This window comes from Mus caroli, chromosome 14 (assembly GCF_900094665.2).
Source record: "Mus caroli chromosome 14, CAROLI_EIJ_v1.1, whole genome shotgun sequence".
Lineage (NCBI taxonomy): Eukaryota > Metazoa > Chordata > Mammalia > Rodentia > Muridae > Mus > Mus caroli.
Window position 1 is genome coordinate 18,115,029 of NC_034583.1, and position 6,000 is coordinate 18,121,028.

At 50.5% G+C, this 6,000-nt stretch overlaps 1 long non-coding RNA gene across 1 annotated transcript in view; it reads right to left on the reverse strand.

Moving 5' to 3' along the window:
• The window catches only part of LOC115029214, a 35,159-nt gene extending 30,638 nt beyond the window's left edge, over positions 1-4,521 (reverse strand). Inside the window, exon 1 of the long non-coding RNA XR_003834769.1 lies at positions 4,352-4,521. This is a non-coding gene — a long non-coding RNA (uncharacterized LOC115029214). The remainder of the gene's footprint in view (positions 1-4,351) is intronic.
• Between the last annotated feature and the right edge of the window lie 1,479 nt (positions 4,522-6,000).

A 6,000-nucleotide genomic window follows, 5' to 3' on the forward strand; every position in this document is an offset into this window, starting at 1 on the left:
TGATCTCAAGTTGAGCCTAGTTGGTGCTAGAATTGCAGGTGAAGCACATTATCCCTGGGAAATCACCCAGTCCTGGTTTCCATGTGACCCTGCTTGGGGCTTATCCAAAGCATGAGAGCTGCTACCCAGACATAAACAGAAGCAGGATCCTCTGTCCTGTAGCGTGCACACACACACACGCACGCGCACACACACACACACACACACACACACACACACACTCAGGTTGAGGGCAGATTGATAGAGTTGGAGTCTCTCAGTAGGTCAGATTGGAGGCAAGGCATGCTAGGCCAGCTAGCACTCTATCTAGACAGCAGACTTGAGGTGCTCTGAGTACTACCCAAGGGAACAAGCAGTTCCAAGCCCCCAGGAGTTCTGTGTCTTGCAGCAAAGCCACCTGCCTGAGATCAGCCTTGTCTCCATTCTAACAAGACATCTGTGTGCCAACTATCAAGCCAAATTGCTTAAGCATCACTTAGGGGCCAAGCAAGGATGTAGAAGCTTTCTCCATGGGCCCAAAGCTGGCTAGGGTCCAGCATAGCTCTGGCTCTTCTTCCAGGTTGGCCTTGGAAAAAAAATCACTAGAAATACAAGGTTGAGGGAGTAGGCACAGGGCACTCTGGGAGCAGGTGGATGGGTCATGACAGGGTAAGCTACAGGAGGGGATAATAGCCAGTAACCCAGGTGTACTGGCTAGTTTTGTGTCAACTTGACACAGCTGGAGTTATCACAGAGAAAGGAGCTTCAGTTGAGGAGATGCCTCCATGAGATCCAACTGTAAGGCATTTTCTCAATTAGTGATCAAGGGGGAAAGGCCCCTTGTGGGTGGGACCATCCCTGGGCTGGTAGTCTTGGGTATAAGAGAGTAGGCTGAGCAAGCCAGGGGAGGCAAGCCAGTAAAGAACATCCCTCCATGGCCTCTGCATCAGCTCCTGCTTTCTGACCTGCTTGAGTTCCAGTCCTGACTTCCTTTGGTGATGAACAGCAGTATGGAAGTGTAAGCCGAATAAACCCTTTCCTCCCCAACTTGCTTCTTGGTCATGATGTTTGTGCAGGAATAGAAACCCTGACTAAGACAGCAGGGGATCCACAGAGGAGATAGGTGTGCTGGAACTGCAGGGGTGAGTAAGGACTTGTCGCAGGGCACAACAGTGTGTGCAGTGATGTAAGATCATGAAGCAGACATGCAGGGAGCCTTGACAGGCTATACGGTGAGATGGACCAAGTATGTTGAAGGAAGCCTAGGGCACCAGACAGCCCAACTGACTTCTTCTGGGCTCAGCTAAGCTGAGCTTCCATGCTTGCTGCTGAGACCCAGGGAACCAAGACAGATCAGGTACACCCAGAGGAGCACACTGACACTACCCCCCATTCCACAGGCCAGGGATCCCACCTGCTCTTCTGGCTAATGCCTCCAGGAAGTCACTGTGACCGCACCCCAAGATTTTCAGACTAGAAGGCCAAAAAGAGAAATTGAATCTAAAAACAAATTAGAAAATGTTATACTTTACAATTAGCTCCAAGTTAACTCTCATCTCCTGGATAGAGGACCCATCAGGAGAAAAATGCTTCCCCAAGCATTTATCCCAGGTTTGAACCCCTAGATCTATCCAGCGAGTGTCAGTTTCCTTAAGCATCAGAAAGAGCAGACAATGGGATTCTCATTTCGTATGTGAGGAAATCATGGAGTGCGGAACACCTCAGTGACAGACAGGTCTATGACAACCCACCCACACAGAGACTGTAAGTGGAGGTCAGAGGCGTCTGGTTCCTCCCCACCTGACACCATGAAGGGGCCCAGGACATGGGTAGGACTGGCTATGTCTGGTCTCAGTTATCTGTTTGTCCCATGGACAGTCTTGCTGGTCATGAACTTTGTAGTTCTGGCCCTGATCCTGTAGTTTCAAGAAAAGAGATTATAGAGAGAGACCATAAACTCTCTATGCCTCAGTTTCCCCATCTGTCACACAGGCTTGCAGTACTTGTAGAGAGGGCATGCTGCCAGACTACAGTTTGCAGGAACATGAAATATCACATTACTTATTGCCACCGTGCCAGGGAACCCAGAGCCTTGCACACACGAGACAAGCACGACCATTCGGGCCACCTCCCCATTTTAGAATATCACACACATCAAGCCTGGTGGGGTGATGCACCTTTAATCCCAGCAACAAAGGGGCAGAGGCAGGAGGATCTAGATTTGAGGCCAGCCTGGTCTATGTAGTGAGTTCCAGGATAGCCAGAGTCCCTTGGTGAGACCTGGTCTCAAAATAAACTAAAAGATGATAAAATAGAATATCACACTCTTGAGATTTCTTTTAGGAAGCTGAACGTGGCCACCCTGCCTCTGACAGTGCCAAGCTCTCCAATCTCTGTCTCCCATTGGAAGGCAGATATCCTCAGAGGCCCAGGAAGGTTAGGCAGGGTCTGTACCACCCAGTCTTTTCTAACCACCACTGAAGTTCCATGACCTGAGATGGTGTGGCCCTGGCATCTTGTGACATCTTGTGGCATCTTGCTTCAGTGGGTCAAGGTTGGAGCAAAGCACCAGACCCATTCTTGCAGGGATGCAAAAGGCTAGATCACACTCCAGGCCTGGGTCTGTAATCTGTTTTCTGCCCTGTCTGACCCTCTTCCAATCCCAGCCCTCAGGAGCTCCCTGGAACTCACGCCTCAAAACCAATGAGAAAGGGGGAGGGGAGAAATGAGAGAGTTTCTGGCTCCTGGCAGGCTTGGGGATGTTCTGCTGCAGCCTTCAAGCCCCAAAGCAGAGAAATGCAGAACCTGGTGGGTGTGTTGGCACAGGCTGTAATCCAGGACCCGGGAAGCTAAGGGGGAGGAGCTTGAATTTGAGGCCAGCCTGGGCTACACAGAGTCCATCAAGGAAGGAAAAGAAGAAAGGAAGGAGGAAGGGATTGAGGGAGAGAGGGATGGAGGAAAGGAAGAAGAGAGGAAGAAAGGAAAGAGGAAAGAAGGAATAAAGGAATGAAGTGAGGGAGGTGGTTTGGAGCCATTCTGCAGGAAATAACCAGTAAAAATTGAGCATCCCTAATCAGAAATGTCCAGAGTCTGAGCTTTTTTGAGTGTGAATATGATGGTCACCCTGTTCCCTACCTGCAGATGGCCTCCTTCACTGACCCATCTCCCCCAGAGGGCCGGTAGGAAACTGAGGATTGACAGAATTCCACACTGTTTCATGTGGAGCTGCTTGGAGGACAGAGGGCATAACCAGCTGTGACTGCCCAGTAGTAGCTCACATGACCTTCATCCTCAAACCCCTCCCCCACAATCCTTTGGCTCTCACCATCCCACAATGCAGTCTGTGCCAGAGATGGTGGAGAGTTCTGGAGAGCCTAAGATTCTTAGAGAAGCATGTGTCACAAAGCAAGGTGCTCACGGCATTTGCACAGTGTTCCTGCTCCACTGAAGTCCTATTGCCAAGAGAGAAAAAGCAGCTGGCTCGTGCAATGGGTGTGTGACTGCCAGCCTTGTAGGGTACACAGGTCCTAATGACAGTTAAAATTAGAACACACTGGAGAAGCATCTTTATTATGAGACCTGAGCAGCATGGGGGGCGGGGGGAGGGACCCAGGTGCCGCACAAGCTAGCTCAGGAATAGAAAAGACCACTGTCCTTTCTCCTGTGCAGACCAGAAACTGTGAAGGAAGCCTGAATTCCTGCCCTAAGCCCTGGCCTGTCTATCTGGGAAATGGGTGCAATGACCCTTATAGACTGTAAAAGACAAAGCTGGACTTCATTTAAAGAAGCTTGCTGAATGGGGCTGCGAGCTAGTTCAGTGTATAAAGATCTTTTCTGCTAGACAATCTGCAAGACAGACCTTTGCAGATTGTCCTGTGGCTTCTACACTGTTAGCAGGGCACCCTCAATCAATCAATCAATCAATCAATGTAACAATAAAAATCTTGCTGAAGAAAAGGTAGCTCTAGTCACATATCCTCCTCCAGGACAGAAAACCAGGGGACATGGTGGTTTTATTTCTGCCTCCTTGGCAACGCTAATAGGAGGGTCCTGTTCAAAGCCCCACCCAAGTCATGGAGGCTCATTTTTCTGCACGAATACTGGAGATAACCACCCTAGCTGAGTTCCTCTTCCTGTTCTCTTCCTGGTCCAATGTGACGGCAATCCAGAAGCATGCTGTCTAGGCTGCTTAGGCCTGCTCCAGGAGACAGGATGCAGGGAATGGGCCCCAAGGCTAGAGCTGGGGTTCTCAAAACATGAAGTTGATGAAAAAATGGATGCTCAGGTCCTGGGAGGTGGGTTCTGTGCCAACACTCCCCAGGGATGCCAGGGATGCTGCAGATTGAGGGAAAGGAGACTTCCCATCTCTTACCTGCCAGATGGAGCAAGCCAAAGATCGGGGACTCTGTCCCTGATGGGCAGGAGGAGACAATCTGACCTCTGTGATTCTTGCTCTTTGTGCGAAGGTGAGTCATTTATTTTTCTGAAGAGTTGAAATCCCCTTGGTGGCCTTCAGTCCTGCTCTGTTCTGCTGCCTTCAGAATCGTTCTAGAACAAGATCATAGCACTCATTTTCTCACCAACCTTCAGAGCTCCCCATCACTTCTGCCATCTTTCTCTACCTGGCTGACCACTAAAGCTTCCTCAGGCTCCTGCTAAGCACACAAGACCTCCGGCCTCCTGCATCCCAGCTCCAAAAGTCTTCTGGCTGCTAGAATCTCTTCCTTGTTTCTCATTCACTAGCTAAGACTTCTGATACTCAAGAGAGACTAAACTGTGTGGCTAAAGGTCCCACAGTGGGTGGACTTGAAATTCTAATTGAGATCCTAAACGTCACTCAAGCCTGAGAGCTTGACACAGCAGCTTTGGGAAGCTGTGTTGCTTAGCTCTGTTGTAGCCCCTGTGCTAGACAGACCAGTAAAGAAGGGTGAGTTAGGACGGGATGCTTTAACAGCACTCTACCCCGGGTGGAAGGTAGACTAGAGTTTCGAAGGTTGGCTCTCGACTGCCTTCTGGCTCAGCTACGGGCAGTGGGAACCATCTGGCAATGTATGACCAACAAGCTTCCTTAGGAACATGAATCAACAGTAGTATGCCAGAGCCGGGACCAGTACATGGGATCTGTCCGAGGGCCTCAAGGCTGTAGACACTGCCAGGAGTAACCCCAAATCCTACTAGGCCCAGATGCTGCCCATAGGTTACCAGCACACAGCAGAACTCTGAAGGTCCTAGACCACCCCAGCACTGAAAGAAGGCTTTTATTTTTTTTTTTAAGCAATAAGAAGCAAACATCTTCTCTGAGCTGCATATGGGGGTGGCAGGAAAAAAGATACATCACTTCAGAGGGGAAAGGGCAATGGGGTGGGGGCAGGGGCCAGGCTGAGGCTGCCAGGGAGAGTAACGGAGATCTGATAAAGAAGCCACATGCTGAGAGCATGGCTGGGGTGTTGCTAGGAGGCTGAGGTGCCGCATGCATTCTGGGGGGCAGCAGTAAGCCTGGGAACAGGGCAAGCATAGCCTGGGAGGCCAGCCATGTAGCCACAGTGAGAACTACTCAGCCCGCTGACTTCTGAGCTGCTTGGGTAGCTGGGTGGTCAGGTGCTACCCATCCTGCAGTACATCCAAGCCTCAGGTTCCAGCCTCAGATCCTGCCCTAGAACTGGTGTTTGGGATGTTTGCACTGCCTACTCTGTCTGGCCTTGGCCTCCAGGGTACAGAAACTGAGGCTTAGACAAGCCTCCCGACGTCAGTTGATGTTGTCATCTACAGGGTCTGGGCTAGCTCCTGCTCCTAGCCTGGGCTACTCAGAGAGAAATGGGAATGAGCATGGGACCAACCAGAGACTCTGAAGTGGCAGGCAATGTTCATGGCTGTTACATTCCTTCTGGGTTCACTATCCCTTAGGGGTGCTTGTGGGCCATCTATATTATCAAAATTTTGAAGGGTTGGGTGCAATTTAAAGGGGGTGGGAACAGTTCTCTGCCATGTGGTCCCTAGCACAGTGGCTTAAGCCAAACCAGT